General features: G+C 39.2%; 2 long non-coding RNA genes across 2 annotated transcripts in view; one reads left to right on the forward strand and one right to left on the reverse strand.

Moving 5' to 3' along the window:
• Positions 1–1,108: 1,108 nt before the first annotated feature.
• LOC134935730 (uncharacterized) lies at positions 1,109–21,920 on the reverse strand. Its single transcript, XR_010180374.1, has 4 exons — positions 21,856–21,920; positions 2,602–2,659; positions 2,244–2,322; positions 1,109–1,248 (listed from the first exon to the last, which is right to left on the reverse strand). It is a non-coding gene; the product is annotated as an uncharacterized LOC134935730 (long non-coding RNA).
• Positions 4,923–23,397, forward strand: part of LOC134935731 (uncharacterized) — a 57,876-nt gene continuing 39,401 nt past the window's right edge. The window contains exons 1-2 of the long non-coding RNA XR_010180375.1: positions 4,923–5,038; positions 17,777–17,933. This is a non-coding gene — a long non-coding RNA (uncharacterized LOC134935731). The remainder of the gene's footprint in view (positions 5,039–17,776; positions 17,934–23,397) is intronic.

Consider the following 23,397-nt stretch of genomic DNA (forward strand, 5'->3'; position numbering starts at 1 on the left):
AAAAGCTTCGCTAGACCCTGTGTGAAACAACATCGTTCGTTGTAATAGTATGTTGCGTATGCACATTGCGCCGCATACGCATGCGCAGAAGTGCTGTTTTTTTGCATCATCTCAGCACAGCGAACGAATGCAGCTAGCGAACAACTCGGAATGACCACCTATGTGTACCTAGCTGCGACAATTTGCACCCACGATCACACAATGTGAAGTCAATGAGTCGCGTGTGCGAAAATGCGTACATGACCATGTACATCTGTGTACACCACAAAAAAAAAATAGTCACGGGTGCGAATATCTTCAGCCACAACGAGCTTGGCTACATCTTTATTTTACATTCTAACAACACTTTCATCAATGCATAAAAATTACATCATGATTTGTTTCGCTGCCAAGGTACACTTCATGTAAATTGTCTTTTCTAGAGAATTAAGGATTAGCAATAAATTCTAATTTTAAAATTATTCCAGATCTGCTACTGCTATAAAATATATCACGCCGATAAATGTTTGAGATAGAGGAACAATAATTCATAGCCCTTAACATTCTTATTTACACGACAATCTGCATAAAACTGTACATAACATTTTATAGTATTGACAGAGAAAAACACTTTAAAATGAACTGTCCTTTTCATAAGTCTTTTATTACCCCGAAATGTCACAATGATTTGGCTCATCCATACGTCAGCTGAGCAGAGAAAAAACGAATAAAGAAATTTTCTAGCAAAATAGCTTGTACAGGTTGAGTATCCCTTATCCAAAATGCTTGGGACCAGAGGAATTTTGGATATCGGATTTTTCCGTATTTTGGAATAATTGCATACTATAATGACATATCATGGTGATGGGACCTAAATCTAAGCACAGAATGCATTTATGTTTCATATACACCTTATACACACAGCCTGAAGGTCATTTTAGCCAGTATTTTTTATAACTTTGTGCATTACACAAAGTGTGTGTACATTCACACAATTCATTTATGTTTCATATACACCTTATACACACAGCCTGAAGGTCATTTAATACAATATTTTTAATAACTTTGAGTATTAAACAAAGTTTGTGTACACTGAGCCATCAAAAAACAAAGCTTTCACTATCTCAGTCTTACTCAAAAAAGTCCGTATTTCGGAATATTCCGTATTTCGGAATATTTGGATATGGGATACTCAACCTGTACCACCTCTAAGGAAAATGCTAGATGAACGAAGAGGGATCTTAACTGTTCTTTATTCGGTCTCTGTTCCTAAAAACACATACAACAAGTGTTCAGGAGCCTTTTAAAAGTTACTGAAAAATATATTTCATCATCATCACCATCATCAATAACATTCTTTATTTGCAATTCAAAGGGAAGGCAGTAAGCTGGAACAATAGGATCTAGAGGGACAGGACCGTAGCTGGTGGTTTATGAGACATTACTTAAAAGTTCACAAGTTGAGTCTGGTCAGGTAGGCAAGGGGACTTTATAAGAGGGGAGAAGTGCAGAAGGAGTCTTGGAGTTAGGAGACGTGGTAATCAGAGAAGATGCAAGGTACAGGGCAAAGGCAAGTAATCTTGTGATGAGGTTAGAGATGTATGAATGGGAGGTGATGGTGAGGGCTTGAAGTTGAGAGTGGGTAACCTGAATTAGATTCTGGAAGACATGGGGAACGGGCGTACAGATTTGTAGAGTGGTGCAGCAACTGTAGAATGGCAAGACAGGAAAATAAGTTTTGTCAAAACATTTAACGAAATGGACCATGGATAAACTGCTACAGGGCAGCTATAAAATACTTACTGTAGTCAATGAGGGAGATAATGAGAGAATGGATGATATTCTTCTGTCCTGAGTGAAAAAATTATGTTTTCTGGCAATGTTTTGAAGTTGGTATTGATGTGACTGAATGTGTGGAGTGAGGGCATAGTCAAGAATGTCAGAGGTGATACCAAAGAAGTGAGTATGGCAGACTTGGGAAAACACAATGTTGTGTGAATGGTGAGCGTGAATAGACAGGTGGTAGTGATACTGGAAGAAGGAAAGATAATGGGATTTGTTTTGGATTCAGTATGTTGAACTTTAAGTACATTACATTGGAATAGGGGTGAATGTATTTGTGCACACAGGAGGAATGGGAACAAGATAGGTACTGTAGATTTGTGTCACCTCAAAAGGGTAATAGTGGAGTCTGAAGTTTACCAGATTAACAGCACTATAAAATAATGTCACAGTTTTATCCCCCGAACGCACAAATCATATACCTGTAGATTGATACATAGCAGATCTTGCATAGAATCCATATTAAGTTCCTATGGTGGAACGTCATCAGGTCTGGTCTTTCTAAAAGAAACAAGTACAGTACACAAACTTTGATGAGAAGAGCAAGTATCCAGGTGAACCTCCAGGACAAATTAAGACATATAACCCACAACTCACTGTCTCTTAAGTGAGTGTTTAACAGCGACAGTATCTGTAAGCAAGATGGGTAAGCATGATGGGATCCCATGATTGGATAGCTCAACAAAAGCAGTCTCCTTTGTATGCAGATACTCAGGAACTTGTCAGAAATAATGTATTTTAAACTACTGTAGAACACAATTTGTAAATGAAACATCTTACACATGAGTCTTGCTGACACTTCATACACTTTATTCTGTGGGGAATTACAAAAACTCTCCTGGAATGACAAAAAAAAAGTAGTTTAATAATTGAAATAAACATTTTAACTAATGTCTAATTTCCATTTCTCATAATATGGTCAATGCGTAGGGAAAGCAATCGGTATTGTTAAATTGTCTAATATATAGTATTTATTCATATACTTATACACTATATAAATGTATTCAATGAATTAAAAAATATTTTTAGTGTTCTTAGAGTGTTAAAGAGACTGTAATAGTAACAATAACTAGCACTAAAAATATATTTTTACATAGTTTATATTTCTATCAGATTGTTAATTATCTTTTGAATGTCATTTTAACCTGAAAGGTTCAACATTTGCTTTACCTATTAAAGTAATATCTTTAGCCAGAAACAATTCTAGCATAATTTAGTTTCATTAAGCTTAAATGTTCCTTTCTTGATTACAATCCTTCAAGGAACTTATCCTAGTGGTTATTAACCTCACAATTCCATTTTACATTTATTTCTTATTTTTAATTAGTACTAATTGAAAAAAAAACAATAACAGTTGGAACCAACTTTCATCTATAGGCTACAGAATTTATCTATTTAATGCGCTTTAGTCTGAGAATATTTTATTGGCTGAATTGCAAAAAAAAATGAAAACACTATACTGTAGCTTAATGATGAATAATATTCATTAATAATGATTATCCAAGTGTTTTGACTAGAGATGTTGCTGGATTTGAAATTGGCTCTGATCTGTCACCCAGTTTTGGATTTGGATTTGCCAAATTGCCGTGACTGGGTTTGGATTTTGATTTTGATCTTTGTTTCAAAAGTTGACAAAAAGCTAAAATCACATACTTTATTTTGTTCCTGGAGTATTTTTAACCCCAACAACATTAATTTCCAGTCATTTCCAACCAATTTTGACCACCTCACAGCTCAACACTACAAACAAGATAATATATATATATATATATATATATATATATATAATGTGTTGGGGTTAAAAATATTCCAGGAACAATCTTGTTTGTAGTGTTGAGCTGTGAAGTGGTCAAAATTGGCTGGAAATGTATATATGTATATATATTTATATATATTCGGAAGTAAACGTCCGGAACTTCTAATGTTATGCAAACATCATGTCTAGGTGCCTATCCTCTCGAAATGGCATACAGTATACAGCAGCAGATGTTGGACAGCACTCTGAAGCTTATATACCCATATAACATCAGGCGTCAATATGGTGCCCAACATTTCCGGGACTTTATTCCTTTTATCAAGACTTGAAATATTGGTACATAAGCTTCCTCCTTCGTCCTACATTTATTATTTATTTATTAACAGTTTCTTATATAGCGCAGTAAATTCAGTTGCGCTTTACAATTGGAAATAACAATGATATAACAGAACTGGGTAATAACAAACAGTCATAGAGGTAGGAAGGCCCTGCTCGCAAGCTTTGTTATATATTATATCAAGTGCCCTTGTGGGCTGCTCTACATTGGCAAAACCATTCGACAATTTAAAGAAAGGATAGCATTGCACCGATCCAGCATACGAGCTGCCCTTGAGGGTCGGGGAGCAGATCAACCGGTAGCCCGCCACTTTAAGGAATTACAGCACAGCCTATCATCTATCCGGTACAAAATTATTAATTATTAATGGTGTACCTGAATCTACAAGTGCTTCGGAAAGATGCTTGAATCTACAAGTGCTTCGGAAAGATGCTTGGTGGATACATACACTGCAAACTGTTAAACCTCCGGGTTTGAATTAAATACTTTCTTACACATGCTTTTTGTAGATTACTCTTATACGTTGAGGGTCTGGCCATTTCTATTAGCTGATGGTTAGTCGGTTATTACTGGCATGCAGATTGGTTGTGTGTATCCTCTGATCTTCCACTATCGTCAGGGCTTTAGAGTATGGCCCATGGAGATTTTATACTCTGCTATTGGCCACCCCCCTACATTATATATTATGTTTTTCAGTATTCATCTTAGGTTAGCTTGCACACTTAAGCAGTTTTATATCTAATGCAGCACATTGTGGCTGCTTCATTGACTTTTACCTCTTATAGTACAGTATTACTTTAAAGCTCCTAGTATGTGTCAGGGTAATCGTTTTCATTAGCATTTACTTTAGTCTGTTCCATTTGATCTCCCCACTGCCACCTGTCCCCCTTATGATTAATGTATTCGTATGTGCCTCCCTCATGCCAGTGATTAGGGTGCTGTCACTGTCAGTGTATTTTTACATCATGTTTTTCTATATTCTTCCAGCTGTCTATTGTTTCCATGGTGATGGAACACAGTTTTTGATCCATGCCCCCTAGTGATTCCGGGGTCGCCGGCGAGCGCCTATGACATCACCGGGACTCTCTGGGTGCAGTGGAGGAATCGTGCATGCGGTGGATCCGGTAATGTATATATTCTTGTTTATTTTGTATGTACAGTTGGTCTTGATAATTAAGGGTTAAGCCCTGAAACGTTGACATAAGATACTTTGTCACCTGGTCTTTTGGTCTCCACGAGTGCCAGCTACTATTCGTTTTATATATATATATCCCACCTCTATATATAAATATATATATATACTGTACATAGCTCCAATATATATATATATATATATATATATATATACAGTATATATATATATATATATATATATATAGCTCCCACCTCCTCCTCCTCTGCTACCCCTCTCCTTCTGCCTGTTCCCATCTTGCCCACCTTCTCAATCTCTCCCTCTCATCAGGCACTGTCCCCTCTGCCTTCAAGAATGCACTCGTCACTCCTCCCTTTTGCCTCCAAACTCCTTGAGCGTATTGTCTATAACCACCTCACTGCCTTTCTTTCCTCCCACTCACTGCTTGACCCATTCCAGTCTGGTTTCTGTTCTTTTCACTTCTCTGAAACTGCCCACACAAAAGTGAGAAATGACCTCCATGCAGCCAAATTTAAGGGTCACTACTCTCTGCATATTCTTCTTGACCTCTCTGCTGCTTTTGACACTGTGGACCACCCTCTCCTTCTGAAAATCCTTCACTCTCTTGGTCTGCATGATGTGAAGCTGGAGCAAAATCATCTCCTAGCAAGTCTCGATGTTGAATCTCTATACAGTAGTATTGACCATCTGAAGGGTATCTCTGCGGTCAAATACTTCCTTGAGATGGAAGGTCCCAGTGACTTCAATTAATTTCTATTAAAATTACTACACTTTGTCCTCCACAAGAACATCTTCACATTCGCTGACATATTTTACACACAAGTACGAGGAACAGCGATGGGCGCGGCCTGCGCACCGACGTACGCGAACCTATATTTGGGATGGTGGGAACGAGAAGTGGTTTTCTGTGAGGAAAATGAGGAGTTCACCAAGAAGATAATCTCGTGGATGCGATATATAGACAATATATTCATCATTTGGGAGGGAGAAGAGAAGCAACTGGAGAGCTTCGTCAATAAATTAAATAACAACACCTTAAATTTAAGATTAACACACGAGATTAACAAAAACGAGATTCCTTTCTTGGACTTACGAATTTACAGAGAAACCAATGGCATGCTAGCAACAAAGCTTTATAGGAAAAAGACAGCTAGCAACAGTTTGCTTCTGAATACTAGCTCTCACTTTCCAGCCACGATACAAAACATACCGAGAGGAGAATTCCTGAGACTTAGGAGAAATTGTACAGAGGATGAGACTTATAAGATCCAGAGCAAGGAATTGACTGCTAGGTTGAAGGAAAGGGGATACAGCATGCGCTGCTTTTAGAAAGCAAGCAGGGCGCTTCTCCACACAGACAGGCAAGCCTTAATCTTCCAAGAAAGCAGGAGAGCTAAAAAACTGAAGGAGGGAGACAAACCTAAACCAAGATTTGTTGGTAGCTTCTGCCAGGAGTGGCGGGAGATTAAGAATGCTATTAACAAACACTGGCCAATACTCCTTAATGACCCAGACCTTGCTTCCAATCTTGACTCCTCTGTGTCAATGAGTTGGAAGAGATCACCTAGTCTCAGGGACAAATTGGTGAGAAGCCATTTTTGTCGAATGCCGAGGCGGAGATCAACAATGAAGGGAACCTATCCTTGTAGGAAGTGTAAGGTGTGTGATCACGTGGATACCAGTCCCATGATTAAGGACAGGTACGGCAATAATGTGGAGATGAAGGAATTCACAAATTGTCAGTCATCAAATGTTATTTACTGCATCCAATGCCCCTGTAAGATGCTATATGTGGGCATGACCACAAGGATGGTAAAGGTGAGGATCATGGAGCACATGGGAAATATAAAAAATGTGGAATCTGACTTGGCAAGATTCAGGCAAATTACATTGGTTGCCAGGCATTTTTATTACCAACATTCCAAATCTCCCTGTGAACTGAAATTCTTTTGTCTAGACAAGCTAAAAATGGGCATTAGAGGCGGTGATTCAGAAAGAGATTACAAAAGTTGGAAAGTGAATGGATCTTTAAATTGAATACGGTGGCCCCTGGTGGCCTAAATGAGAATATCAACTATAGTGTGTTTTTGCCAACTTGATACACCTTTTGTAGCAAGAACCGCTGGAACTCTGTACTTATATTAGTCATTGCAGAATACATATCCATTTATATTAACCAAAGTGTCTTTGTACGTGCACCTTCATATGTAGACGATCGCAATATATAGAAATCCATATATTATACCTTATATCATATCATATCTCAAAAGGATGGTTCTACCATGTCCCCTATAGAATAACTGTATTTTCATGGAGGCCTATATTTTGCACACTATAATAAGAGTGTGCACATATAAGTATCAGAAACACGATATTCACCTATTAATGGTGATACTTATTTGACGATAGGGATACTATATAATTTCCGGTGTTTATAGGTTGGTGTCTGCTTGGGTCGGCAGTCTTTTGTTTTCATCTACCGGAGCACTTTGGGGGACTCTCTGAGCGTCGGTCACTATGTCCCGTCTATTGGTGTGGATCTCCCTCTTTCAGAGTTAGGACGGCATGATTCTGTCCCAGTATTTGCAACTTTGATAAATCTGTGCAAATGGGGTTGGTGTATTAGCAATTGATGGGACGAGTGATGGTCCTGGCCAAAGACTATCGTCGGTGTGTCTGTGAAGGGAGTGGTTTGGTCTTCCCCTCGCCATCTAATTGATACTAACAGATTGGTGAGGTTTGTTTGCTCTGGTATCGATTGTGGTACTAGTGTACCGATGATTGAGGATAATAATTTAACATGATAATAATCTGACATGTACTATAGTCATGGGTATGATACATATATTGCGGGATATGGTTAGGATACATGTACTGTCACTAGCTAGTCACGCCGTTTTGATTCACATGAAAGACGGACTTTCTCCCTGCATATATTGTGGTGAAATACATTTCATGGTATTTGTCATCTCTGTGTTCCTTGCTGGCCTCGCAGTAGGGACATAATGCTATTGTGGAGTGGCGCATAATTCAGATTGTTTACAGTGTTTAAATAAATTTACGGGCAGAACATAAGCACCGTGATTGTCCAATTTGGTCTCCTAAATCATTGATAATTGAATCCTTTTCTCAGTGTACCCATAAGTAATTAAGATAAACTCTTTCTTTTCAACAATATATGTTACGTTATAGTTATTTCTGTGTTCCTCACCTATCATAAGGACCTAGCACTGTTCAGGCACGATTCATAATTTTACCCTATACCTAGGATATTAGACCAATTACAGTGTTTAATTAGTTAATACGACTATCTTGGGTTGTGATTATCGACTTAATTAGGACTGCTATTATCAATTGAAAATTAATTGTATTTTATAACTTGGGGACGAAGCTCCCTAGTATAGGCATTAAATATGTTTGGTGTATTTACATATCACCCTCGGTCCTCTAATTGCTCTAAGGAGTCTAATAATTATATATAATATAAAGCCACACCTGTATTGAGATTGCTACTTATACAGCTCTGGCAGATAGATCTGTCAGATACCGATGTGAACAAGCCTTTGTGAACTGTACGTCATCGGCATACCAGACGTACACTGTTTCCGGGGGTGTGGAATCTCCAACCCGACCCGGCGTCTGGTCACGTGAGCGGTTCTCTGCATCTAGCTGTGCACACAGGAATGGCGACACACACACGCTCCTTTTACATTTCAGAGCGGCTCTCATCCACAATAGTTCTCCTGCTGCCTCTGCACTGTGGCGGCACAACAGAGGAGGAGTAGCTCTTTTTGGGGACAGCAGAAGCAACTTGCGCTTCTTTCTTCCGTCCCGGCATCAGGCGTGACCCGAACTCTCATCGATCTCATTCACTGCAAAATTGCACATGGGACGACAGCAGAAAGGGGAACTAGCCCATCGGTGCCGGGACGTATTCACTTTCCTTTAGTGACACCTATACATATCAGCAGCCTTTTGCTTCTTAAATTAGGTATACATCACCTGGATACATTGTTGTGAGTTTTCTAACTGTGTCTATTATTAGATACTATATCACATTGTCTTAAGAATTTACTGTGGTGATGTCCTGAAGTTATTGTATCTATTGGCCTGACCAATTGAGGAACACATAGACATACAGGCTTTGATAAAGGGAACTTTTCCTTTTTATTATATCATGCAATATTGACAGATGTTTAATTAATGGAATGATGACTATGATATGTACGCATTTATGAATTTGAATAATATGCCTAGGTTACCATGTCACATATTGAATTATATGAACTATATGTTTCTCTCCTACCCTGTTAGCTGCCAATTACTACAGGAAATGTGTGTTTATTTATGGATTACCATTGCACACATTTAGGGGGATATATATTTTCAGAAATCAAGATAAGGATTGTGATGAATTTAGGCTCATCAATTGATTTTTATGCATTAGGTGTGTCGTTAACCATTTCATATTTTGGATTTATTTGAACAATTTATACCACTCCTGACCTCTTAGAGGACAACAATTCCCATTTATTAAAGAAAAGGGATGTGCATCAGCAGAGTAGACAGTTGCCGCTAACCGGGTATATGTCTCCGATGTGAGATCCAACCATTTATTGAGAGAGATCTCCTTGAGCTTTTAGTTACCCGAATAACCATATAACCAATATTTAACTTTTGTTCTACAACTATCTATCGTTTCTGTAGACACGTGGTTATGTTTTAAAGAAATTTCTAATAGAGACTCTATTTGTATACAAAGTGTTACCAGTTTCTTGTGCGCAAAAAAACCTCCTATAATGCAGCTAGTTAAGTATATCAGAGTAACGCATCCGTATTACTCAGGGGGAGTGATTTGAAAGAAGAAGATAGATATACACCATCTAGCGCTAAGGAGAATACCACATTCACAATATATTTTTCTATAAAACACCACACACAAACGTCTGCCACCAATAGGAAAAATAACACAATTGGTAGTACTTAACGTTTAGAAAAGTGGTCAACATATGGGCAGGTGTTTCTTAATCCATGGATATCGACAATTTTGTCATGTGAAAAGAAAAAAACGTATAATTGTGCAGATTATTTCAAGTAGATTGCGAGTTTTATTAAATGGATCCACTTACAAGTGTAGACTTTAAATTGAGCCTGATTGAGTTCCAAAACTGGCAGAATACAGCAACGGACAGGTGCATCGATTTTCAAAGTCGTAGGGGGACTTTCATGCAGACTCCATAATGAGAATGCACAATACCATAAGGAAGAAATATAGATAGTGCAAGTATGTAAAAACAATCCACAGTTTTAATACACATATACACTTACAAAAACTTGATAGCGTGGCTTTGGAAGGGACACCCCGCTCGGCTTAAAGACCTTGGGTTTGGTACAGTACTCACATTCCGGAAGTGAGAGCTGGATTATTCCTCGAACATCAGGAACTCACCTCTGCTGTCTTGCCAGTGGGGCACCCGTTATGCTGTATTTCTATCAAGTTTTTGTAAGTGTATATGTGTATTAAAACTGTGGATTGTTTTTACATACTTGCACTATCTATATTTCTTCCTTATGGTATTGTGCATTCTCATTATGGAGTCTGCATGAAAGTCCCCCTACGACTTTGAAAATCGATGCACCTGTCCGTTGCTGTATTCTGCCAGTTTTGGAACTCAATCAGGCTCAATTTAAAGTCTACACTTGTAAGTGGATCCATTTAATAAAACTCGCAATCTACTTGAAATAATCTGCACAATTATACGTTTTTTTCTTTTCACATGACAAAATTGTCGATATCCATGGATTAAGAAACACCTGCCCATATGTTGACCACTTTTCTAAACGTTAAGTACTACCAATTGTGTTATTTTTCCTATTGGTGGCAGACGTTTGTGTGTGGTGTTTTATAGAAAAATATATTGTGAATGTGGTATTCTCCTTAGCGCTAGATGGTGTATATCTATCTTCTTCTTTCAAGAGACTCTATTTGCACAATATAGTGAACATTAACCACGTATATACCATACGTATATGCATACAGTGATCTTGAATCACTGCAGGTCAATTCTGACCAACCTGTGTTGTTTATGTCTTATTTTGACCACATTATTTTAATATTTCCAATAAATGTTAAGTTTTAATTCTTTAATAATTATGAATTTGATAACAAAAAAGAGTGCGCCACAAAGTAAGCCTTCTTTGGAGGGTGACCGTCTTATGGTCATTCTCCTCTTTCCCCTTTTTTCTAGATACTGTATTATGCTTACTGGTGCACCTCCAGCCTAATCTAATCCAGTTTAGGGTACTCCGCTTTTTCAATTGTCTTTCCAAGGCTGGTTTTTCAATTAATACTTTTTCTCAATAATATTGATAGAGCCTGTGCATAGCCCTTCAGACTATACGTCTTTCTTTCTCTGCATGATACTGCCCTGCCCTGGCTGTCCTCCTACTGTACCTCTCTGATCGTTCCTTCTCTGTCTCCTCTCATGACACTACCTCCCCCCCACTTCCACTAACTGTTGGTGTCCCCCAAGGTTCCGTTCTTGGTCCTCTCCTTTTCTCTCTCTATACATCCTCTTTAGGTGAACTCATTAGTTCTTTCAACTTCCAATATCACCTCTATGCTGATGACACTAACATCTACCCTTCCTCCCCTGATCTCCTCATTTGTACCTCCAACTGTCTCTCTGCTATCTCTTCCTGGATGTCCCAGTGCTTTCTTAAACTCAACCTGTCCAATACCGAGCTGATCATCTTCCCACCCTCCCACGCAACCTCACTTCCCACAATCTCATTATTCATTGATGGCACGACTATCTCCTCTAGCCCCCATTATGCTGTCTTTGCGTAATCCTTGACTCCTCTCTCTACTTCAACCACACATTCAGGAGCTCTCACAAACCTGTCATTTTCATCTCAAAAACATTTACAGGATCAGACCCTTTCCCACCCAGGATGCCACCAAGCCCATTATCCAGTCACTGATTATTTCCAGACTGGATTACTGTAATCTCCTCCTAACTGGCCTCCCTGACGATTACCTCTCTCCACTCCAAACTATCCTCAAAGCTGCAGCCCGCTTCATCTTCCTCACCAAAAGCACTACGTCCACCTCCCCTCTCCTAGAAGCCCTTCAATGGCTTCCCTTCACTTTCAGAATCCAATTCAAACTTCTCACACTCACTTACAAAGCAGTCACCCACTCCTCTCCCATTTACATCTCTGACCTTATTTCCCTTTACTCTCCCACCCGTCCTCTTCGCTATGCTAATGCATGACGACTCTCATGTCTTCTGATTACTTCCTCCCTCCAAGATTTTTCACGTGCTGCTCTCTTACTCTGGAATTCTCTACCTCTCCCCCTCAGACTATCCACCTCTCTACAGAACTTTAAACAGGCTCACAAGACACATTTCTTTACCAAACCCAGCCAAATCTCATCCTAAGCCTCTGTCCCACGCTCGGTCTACCCCATCTGTGTCACCCCTGCCTGTCTACCCCTCCCCTTTAGAATGTAAGCTCTCACGAGTAGGGCCCTCTTCCCTCATGTGATTATCCTTTTCTTACTTTAATAATCATCAACTGCCCAAATCCTGCAGTTCTCGGCCACCTTGATACTTATCTCAGTGTCATCTACTGATGTAGTTATGCTTAGCTACCCTGTACTTGTCCGATATGGTCTTCAACTGTAAGTCACTATTTTCCTGTTTTGATTATGTGAATATGTACTCTGTAATTGGGCGCTGCGGAACCTGTGTGGTGCCATATAAATAAAGGATAATAATAATAATAATAATAAATATATGTATTTACATGTATATGTACGTGTGTGTGTATATATATATATATATATATATATATGTATATAAGTCAATTATCAAACAGAAGAAATTACCTTTTTCTCTGTCATATACCATGTAATTGTTTAATAGTTCAGTTGGGCTGCACAAAATTAAATGGAATTTATTTCAGAAATCCCATTACATCATTCCTTACATTATAAGGGAAACCAGGGTAAAACTTTATGATGGAAACACACAATACATAAAAAACAAGTTAAAATAGCTTCACAGTACAATAAACATTGGTGGTAGAAGTGGGTGCAAACTGCTGAATTACAGGAGAGTATGGGGGTCATTCTGAGTTGATCGTAGTTGTGCTAAATTTAGCACAGCTACAATCAGGCACTCAGATATGTGGGAGGACACCCAGCACAGGGCTAGTCCGCCCCGCATGTCAGTGCCCCCCCCCCCAGAAGTGCAAAAGCATCGCACAGCGGCGATGCTTTTGCATTTCAGGAGTACCTCCCGGCCAGCGCAGCTCCTGCGGCTGGCCGGGAGAACCTCTTTGCTGCCCGGGACGCAGCGGCTGCATGTGACGTCATGCAGCCACTGCGGCCCACCCTCCAATGGTCCGGCCACGCCTGCATTGGACGGACCGCGCCCCCTAAACGGCGGCGTAATGCCACCATCCAGCTCCCTCCCGCCCAGCAACCGCCTATGCCTGTCTGGCATTTGCGGCGCACTGCGGCGCCGGCGCATGTGCAGTTCTGACCCGATTGCACCGCTGCGAACAGCTACAGACTGCGATCGGGTTAGAATGACCCCCTATGTGCTTTTATGTATAAATACACTTACTTACAACTATAATTCTGCCAATATGTCATCAATGAACTTATCCTATGTCCTTTTATCACCCTGTTAAGTGGGGAAATATCTTAGCTGCATACAGTATAACTTTACATAACCGTAGGTCATGGGCAGTGAGATGCATCCGTAAAACTGACTTATGATCAACTTTGCAGCAGCCTCTAAGCATGTTATTTAATAGGTTTCAAGATATCGGAACCAGTGTGATTTTATCGAGTTTGCTGTGAAATTTAAATCGGCAATCAGTTATAAGGTTGGTTTTGACTTATAATTGACTGCCAATGTTTCTGTAATCTTATTTATTTATTTATTACCAGTTATTTTTATAGCACACTCATATTCCGCAGCATTTTTACAGAGAAAATTTGCCCATTCACATCAGTCCCTGCCCCAGTGGAGTTTACAATCTATATTCCCTACCACATGTGCAAATGCATTCACACTAAAGCTGGACATACTGTACACCATACAATTATCTGGCAGATAAACTGTGGTTCAAATGAAAACCTGGTAAGAGCAACTGACAATCGACCATTTGCTGCCAAACACTGGAAAATGGACAAAATCTGTCCGTGATTTAATCAATTTGTATATGCCAAGTTTAAGGGTTAATTTTTGTTGGGAACCAATCAACCTACCAGTAGATTTTTTTGGATCGTGGGAGGAAACCGGAGTACCCAGAGGAAACCCACGCAAGCACAGGGAGAAGATACAAACTCCACACAGTTAGGGCCATTGTGGGAATTGAACCCATGACCTCAATGCTGTGAGGCAGTAATGCTTACCATTACACCATCCGTGCTGCCCAAATCTTGGAACCAATCTTGGAACCAATTACATAATCCTTTATGTTGACTCCCTTTGACAATTTGATTGAGCAGATATTCCAAATATTTCTAAATCATTGATTGCAGTTTTGTCAAAAGGAGTCAACAAAAATATTGTTTTTATAATAAACCTATCAAATGGGACACACATTATAAGGGTTTCTCATGTGTTGGCAGCAATGGGCCTGATTCATATTTGTACACTATGCCAATGTTTTCACAATTGAATGTTTATCGATCAACTATGCAATGTGCACATGCATTGAGGATTCATTTGCAAGTGATTGACAGGAAGTGTCTGTTTTGTGGGAAGTAGGAAGTGGCCACAAAAATGGGGGCATGTTGGGACCATTTTAGGGATGTATATCAGCCACTGACTGCAATCTTGCACACATGAATCATGTCTCCGGCATCTCTGTTGCAAAAGCCATTCTCATTGACCATAGACTCCCTGATTGAGTCAATGTTTTCCAGATCTACTGTGAATGTGCGTGCAGTTGTGGGCAGCTGTGATGGCTCCAGGGCATACCTCTATACAGATTCCAGCAGCTGTTCATTTAGCATATTTTCGCACATCCTCTGAGTCAAAAATCACATCTGCGACAGCATTATTGTACAGCTATGAATCCATGCTCACTGTCTGCCCCATCTGTGTCACCTCTGTCTGTCTGTCTGTCCCTCCCCTTTAGAAGGTAAGATCTCATGAGCAGGGCCCTCTCACCTCATGTGCTTTTCCTTCTTTTACTTAGTCTATCATGTACTCTATGATCACTACAATGGCACATAGCCCTTGGTTTCTACCACCCTGATGCTTATTTCAGTGTCATGTCTACTGATGCAGAAATTTTTTTATACCTTCTACTTGTCCTACATTGTCTTGTAATGTAAGTCACTGTTTTCTTGTTTTTTAATTTGTTTATGTACCGTGTTTGGTACTGCGGAACCCTTGTGGTGCCTGATAAATAAACAACAATAATAATGTAAGAAGAACCATTATTCTGGTTTGCCACAATTTGTAAGAAATTAAACTCAAAATTATTGAATTGCTGTACTATTATATATATATATATATATATATATATATATATATAAATAAAACACATTGGACAAACAGCGTCTCTCTGAGGCTGTATAATGGCTGATGTAAAAAATGTGTATTTAAATCATCACAGCAATCCCAACGTTTCAGGGCTGTAACGCCCCTTTGTCAAGGTCCTGAGGTGTTTTCTATAACCTATCTTCTGATGGCACCGGAGCAATTAACCTTTACGTAAGGGTGAGTGCCAATTCAACGTATATATATAAACTTGCATATCATCATTTAAAGCTAGCAGTCATGGTATTGGGTATTGGTTTCTCTTGATATAATACTTTTCTTCACAGAATATCTTTTTTCTTTTTTGTGTGTGTGTTTGTGTGTGTGTGTGTGTGTGTGTGTTTGTGTGTGTGTGTGTGTGTGTGTGTGTGTGTGTGTGGGGGGGGGGGGGGGGTAATGCAATGATAGAGCTCATGCTTCTGAGATATGGCTGATGGAGAAGGTAATTTATCGTGCCTGCTGAATTCAAGCACCTAGATGGAATTTCTCTTCATCACCACCACTTAATACAACTTCCCAAACAGTTTCTAAAAATAAGATGTCTAATACAATTGAATTTTTGGAGTTTAAAGGGTAGCCAAAATAGGAATACCAGAATATATATATATATATATATATATATATACTGTATATATATATATATATATATATATGAGATTATACCTCAGATTCATAGACGACTTGGTAATTATATGGTCTGGCCCCAAGGAATTACTATTACAGTTAATAGATTCCCATAATGCCACAGAACATCCAGTACAATTAACTTATGAGGTTAGTAATGAGAAAATACATTTTCTGGATGTAAACATCCAGCTTTCACCTCTAGGTTTAAAGAAATCCATTTATGTGAAGGAGACTGATAGAAATTCTATTCTCCGACACGACAGTAATCACCCCCTGCTGTCTAGAAAGGGATTACCTTACTCTCAAATGTTGAAAGTGAGGAGAATTACCAGTGACCCTGACCAGACTCAGATAGATTTAACTAAAATGGTGGATAAATTTGAAGAAAGAGGTTATGATAGAACCCCTCTTCAACAGATTAAAGAAAAAGTCCTTAAAGTACCGAGAGAAGAAACTCTCAAACCAAAAATAACATCAGGCTTGTCAGATAAAATAATTCCCTGGGTCAATAGGTATACAGATTTTAGTGGGACAACACAAAAGCTAGCTAGACGGTATTGGCCTTTGGTTAACACAGATAAGGATCTCCCATTATTAAAGGATAGTAAGATAATGCCTAGCTATACTAGGGGGACTAATTTGGCTGACAAATTGATAAAAAGAGACACAACTAAATTGCATCAAACAAAAATAGAAAATTTTCTAACACACAAACCAGGGTGTTATAGGTGTCTGGGTTGTGTTACTTGTCGATCCATGATCACTAGTAATTTTTTCACCCACCCCTACTCGGGGAAGAAATATACAAATAATTATCCCTTGACATGTACGACTAGGTATGTGGTTTACGTTCTGTCTTGCCCATGTGGACTTATCTACGTGGGCAAGATAGAACGCCAATTCAAGGAGCGCATGGCGCTTCACAGATTTGCTATTAGAACAGCATTAGAGACGGGTCACAGCGACCAACCCATGGCACGCCACTGCCTCCAAGCGAAACATAGTATTGCTAGCATCAGGTCTAAGATAATAGATCATATACCTTACAATATAATAGGGTTCAAAAACTCCTACGCTTGGAGAGTAGATGGATATTCCAGTTGGACGCATTGGCACCTAAAGGTCTCAATGAAAAGTTAGGATTGCAATGCTTTCTATGAGTCAGTTTTGCAGCCCTTGATATAAAATTTATAACATAAAAAATTCCTGCGGGTATTATAAGCTCTAATTTAGCGTACGAGTCAGCACTATGCAAGTTAAGTTATCTCAAAAAGGAGATACATTTTTTCTAAAATGACTGAAGAGCTTTTAGAAAAGGGTTTTTGTCTTGAATATCCTTTTTAGAGAATTGCAATTATGACTGTTGTTGTATAGATACTATTAGAATTTTAAAATACTATTAGAATTTTAAAATAGAAAAAGTAACATTTAAGTGCTACATTGGGTTGTTACTTTTTGCCTTATGTATTAATATGATTCACAAGTAAGTTTTTATCATGTTTGAATTGAAGTAAGAAGACGCATGGTTGCTATGGCAACCACACACAGAACCTCGATCTCCGCTGGCGGACGTGGCCCTATGACGTCACCGGCGCATCGAAGCGGCGTCAAGGCAGCACGAGCACCGGGACGGACGCGGGAAGCGGACGCACAGCGGAATCGTCTCAGGTAATCACTGGGTTTGCACAGGGGGGTATATATTTGTATGAATGCACATTACACTTGTTATCCTGGCGACGGGACAGGTTCCCGAAACGTTGAAATAAAAACACTGATTATTCTACTAAAGAAAGTCTGGGAGTGCCGCCATTTCGTTTGGTGTATTGGAGACAATCTCATGGAGGGCACCCCAAGCAAGTAAAGTAGGCGCCTTTCAGCGAGTGCCGGGTGATTTGGAAGATATATACAGGTTGAGTATCCCATATCCAAATATTCCGAAATACGGAATATTCCGAAATACAGACTTTTTTGAGTGAGAGTGAGATAATGAAACCTTTGTTTTTTGATGGCTCAATATACACAAACTTTATTTAATACACAAAGTTATTAAAAATATTGTATTAAATGAACTTCAGGCTGTGTATATAAGGTGTATATGAAACATAAATGAATTGTGTGAATGTAGACACACTTTGTTTAATGCACAAAGTTATAAAAAATACTGGCTAAAATTACCTTCAGGCTGTGTGTATAAGGTGTATATGTAACATAAATGCATTCTGTGCTTAGATTTAGGTCCCATCACCATGATATCTCATTATGGTATGCAATTATTCCAAAATACGGAAAAATCCCATATCCAAAATACCTCTGGTCCCAAGCATTTTGGATAAGGGATACCCAACCTGTATATATATATATATATATATATATATATATACAGGTTGAGTCTCCCTTATCCAAAATGCTTGGGACCAGACGTATTTTGGATATCGGATTTTTCCGTATTTTGGAATAATTGCATACAATAATGAGATATCATGGCGATGGGACCCAAGTCTAAGCACAGAATGCATTTATGTTACATATACACCTTATACACACAGCCTGTAGGTAATTTTAGCCAATATTTTTTTATAAATTTGTGTATTAAACAGTGTGTCTACATTCACACAATTCATTTATGTTTCATATACACCTTATGCACACAGCCTGAAGGTAATTTAATACAATATTTTTAATAACTTTGTGTATTAAACAAAGTTTGTGTACATTGAGCCATCAAAAAACAAAGGTTTCATTATCTCACTCTCACTCAAAAAATTCCGTATTTCGGAATATTCCGTATTTCGGAATATTTGGATATGGGATACTCAACCTGTATATATTTATTTGGAAGGCACTGTTTATTGGTAAATAATTAAGTAAACAGAGTATAATTTTACAGCGATACAGGGCTAAATTAACAATTTATAATCTTAATTTATGTACAGTTTATTGTGAGAAGTTTGTTGTTGGATCTTCATATAAATGACCCAATACATAACTTTAATTGTTCATTGTTTGTTTGACTGTTGTTCTATTAAAATTCGCAGAGTAAAACAGAGGATCTTTAACTCAGGTTTAATCAGTTATCTACTCTTTGGGTTTTTTTTATTTTGTGGATATATAATATTTAGTTTGTTTATTGTTTTTCTGTATGTGTTGATTGAATAACCTGTCTGTATTTATGTAATGTGTAATATGGTGTATAAAATGAGCTCCATAGTTTACTTTACATAAGGGGTCATTCAGAGTTCACAGCAGCAAATTTGTTAGCAGTTGGGCAAAACCAGGTGCACTGCAGGTGGGGCAGATATAACATGTGCAGAGAGAGTTAGATTTGGGTGGGTTATTTTGTTTCTGTGCAGGGTAAATACTGGCTGCTTTATTTTTACACTGCAATTTAGATTTCAGTTTGAACACACCCCACCCAAATCTAACTCACTTCAATTTAGACTGCAGTGGCACTGCCAAGTACACAAGAAAGACTGTCAGCTTGTTCAGACCAATGAAAGGTGTGAGGCATCTAGACAATAATTTTCACCATAATTTGGCGTTGTTTGAGACCTTTTTTGCCAGTGTCACATTTATGGCCTGATTCTGGGCCATACGCAATCAGCATTGCAATTATTTGCAATGGTGCATGCATGACAATATCTGAAAAATCCCCATGGTACATGTGTTACACAAAACTGCTGCTACAATCGATTTAGACGGTATCAAAAATGTGGTCAAAAAGTAATGGGTATTCCTGAGCGTGACTGGGAGGTGACTAGTAGTGCATGAAAAACTCTTCCGTTCATTGGGCGTTTTACGGGAGTATCAATGCAAACTCTCAGCCACAAGCATAGGAGGCCATGATCAGACAGAGACACTACAGCTGCCATATAAGGATATACCTATTAATGTTACAACATGCACGGGCATTAAATGTGGATGTCTCAGTTCTTGCACATTCTGCTGCAAGGATGTAGACAAGGGAAGGAGTATGTAGGCCATTTGCATAAACTCACAGATGGGCGACAACAAATACAAGCTGCTATAGTCGCTTATGCGTGTGATTCAGATTTGACCTCTTAGTCTTGCAGTGTTTTTTGGTGGTAAATTTCCACACATCTGACCATCTTTGTGCATGGAATTATAATAAATGTCTATAACTCTGAGGATGATTCTGTGGATGAGGATGGCATTGCTCTGCTACTACTGCATCTCATCTCACTGATCCTCAAACTACTGGTACTTTATTGTAATTTCAAAAGAACCATGTTTTTATAATTGCTAGGATCTGCCTATTAAACTTGACAATGGGTCGTCCAAAAAACAAAAGATGGGAATGGACAGACTTACATCCATCAGTGCATTGTAAGAAAAATGACACCAAGGGGCGGATTCTGAGTCACGTGGACCTCTCTCAACCCAACGCAAGATGTGAATTTTTGCATCTATGTCTCTCCGTCCTATTCTGAGTTGGACAGGACTCGGACCTAAATAGCATACCCTCCAACTGTACCTTTTTGGCAGGTACAGTACCTTTTTTTATGGTCTGTACCGATTTTTGGCTCTCCAAACTTCCATTGAAAGTATAGGAAAAGGGGTGTGACCACGCCCCTTTACATAAGGCCATGCCCCTTTTGAATTTGTACCTAATTTTATGTGTAAATTGTTGGAGTGTATGAAATAGGGGTGTGATGAGGAGTGAACTGAGTGGTAACAAGGCTATCGCATGGAACCACCTTGAATTGTGGGAGTGACATGGGAGTTTTAGGGGCGTGTATCAAAAGCTGTATGCGATTCGGAGTCATGCGCATGGGAAGGGGAGCCTGGTTTTTGCTAAGATGGCAATGTATTGCTTAGGTATTTACTGTATATGTGTTATGGACTTTAAGGTAAACAAATAAGATTTTAGGGCAATTACTGTATTCAATTAAATTGTAAATGGTAAAAGGGTAAATATGGCCAATGTTTACTGTAATAAACAAAAACCCATATACCTATTGTCCTCCAACAGTCTTCTAGCCAGTAGCAATGTAAAATATATAATACAATATAGTAAAATATGGCATTGCTGCCATGCACCAAGTATGCAAAAAGAAGAGGAGAAGAAACAAGATTGAAAAAGTCAGAAAGAAAGACACTGATCCAGTGCAGTTTATGCTATAGTAGCATTCACAGATGTTTTCTGTAGACCAATGTTGGAGAAACAAGTACCAGCTTTTATGGATCTATTTACTAAGACTTGGATGGAGATAAAGTCGCTGGAAATAAAGTACCAGCCAATCAGCTCCTAACTGCCATTTTTCAAACCGACATGGCAGTTAGGAACCAATTGGCTGGGACTTTATCTCTGGCAACTTTATCTTCATCCAAGGTTTAGTAAATAGACCCCTTAGGCTGCTTTTACAAGACTTTAGATGCATTGTGACACTTATGTGTTCCTTGTTGATTGGCGTCTGTATATTCAACTCACTGTGATGCTGCAAATGTTATGCAGATATGAACTGATTCATGAATTGTTGCAATTCAGTCATATTTCACAAACTTAACTTAACAAATGCATCAATCCCTAATGAAAAGCTGCTATATTAGGAATCGCTACATTTCAAATTACCAGAGTGTTGCTTGGAGGGGCTTTCAAATTACAAGGGTTCCAGTCTTCAGCCCATGGCAGTCCCTGAAAAAGGTAGTTTAATATAGAGATAATTATGTGTGTGGTCAGTTACCTTCAATGTACCATCTTGCACATGAACATATTACAAAGCATTACAGTACCCACAAGCTGAGAAATAAAATCTGTTCTTAAAATACACCTCTTTTTCCGAGCCATTTATTTTATTTAGTCAGAGTAGATAACTGTGTTTTACATACTTTAGAATGACACAGAAATAATGCCGTTTCAATTTTCTGAAAGATTTTATAAAGCAAATCCTAGTTCCATACATATTCCAGGTGCATTAAGCCAGGCACAATGCAAGCAAATTAGCTGGTCATTTTCCAAAACATGAGCTGTAATATAAGCTAGAAATAGAAAATGACTATCAGATTTCAGCGTTCCTCATAAAATTGAGCAGTTTGTGCTATTCACTAAGATCGCTCAGCACACATCACTCCCGTCAGTACTGGCCGTAAGATTACCTGTCTTATTATGTTGATTTTGGAACAAAACCTGATAATCAGTGTGAAGTATTAAAAAAAAAGTATCATCAAATTGAATAATGGTGCTTACTTTTCTTGCTGTCGCTCCATCTCAGCAAAGATATAGGGGCTAATTCAGGTTGGATCGCAAATCGCAATCCAACCGGAATTTTTACAATCACCCAGCGGGCGCATGCTCAGTGCCCATCCTGTGCATATGCCTGCACTTTCAGCAGGGGGGGGGGGGGGGCCGCAGAAAATGCGATTGCCTCTGTCTGTCAATCAGGCAGAGGCGGTGGTGGGAGGGCAACACTCTGTTTCCAGGGGGGAGACAGAGCATTACGGGGGCGGTGCGGCATGAATGGGGGGCGGAGTTGGATGAACGGGGGCATGCCATGGGTGTGTCGTGGGCGTGATCACAGCAGCTGCATGATGTCACACGCAGCCACCGTGATCAGGGAGAATGCGGCGGGTCCCCTCCCGGGGGAACAGCCAAGCTGTGCTGGCAGGAGGCTTCCAGTATTTCTGCTAATAAGCAGAAATTGCGATCACTCGCAATTTCTGCTTGTTGAAGGTGGGGGGGAGGCTCCGGTCAGCATGCTGGGTGGCCTGGCCCAGCAATGGGCGGCTCCAGCATGCTAGGAAAAGAATAGCAAATTCTGCTGATTAGCATAACTTGCTATCCTTACTGATTTAGCCCCATGGTGCCTGATTCCGAATTGGATGAATTGGATAAAGCCCCATTTTTGTTTGCGTCTATTGTCAGTTGCATGCTAGTGACTTTATGCAAATGCAGCAACAAATCCACTTCTAGGTGTACATTCGCAAGTCCTAATGTGCAAGGACAAAGAGGTTAAGCCTTGGATGGAGATAGAGTGGACAGAAATAAAGTACCAGCCAACCAGCTCCTGTAACATGGCAGTTAGGAGCTGATTAGCTGGAACTTTTTTTTTCATCCACTTTATCTCCATCAAAGGCTTAGTAAATAGACCATTAAGACATCCAGCTTCTTAATATG

The sequence above is a fragment of the Pseudophryne corroboree genome, chromosome 6, assembly GCF_028390025.1.
Source record: "Pseudophryne corroboree isolate aPseCor3 chromosome 6, aPseCor3.hap2, whole genome shotgun sequence".
Taxonomy (NCBI): domain Eukaryota; kingdom Metazoa; phylum Chordata; class Amphibia; order Anura; family Myobatrachidae; genus Pseudophryne; species Pseudophryne corroboree.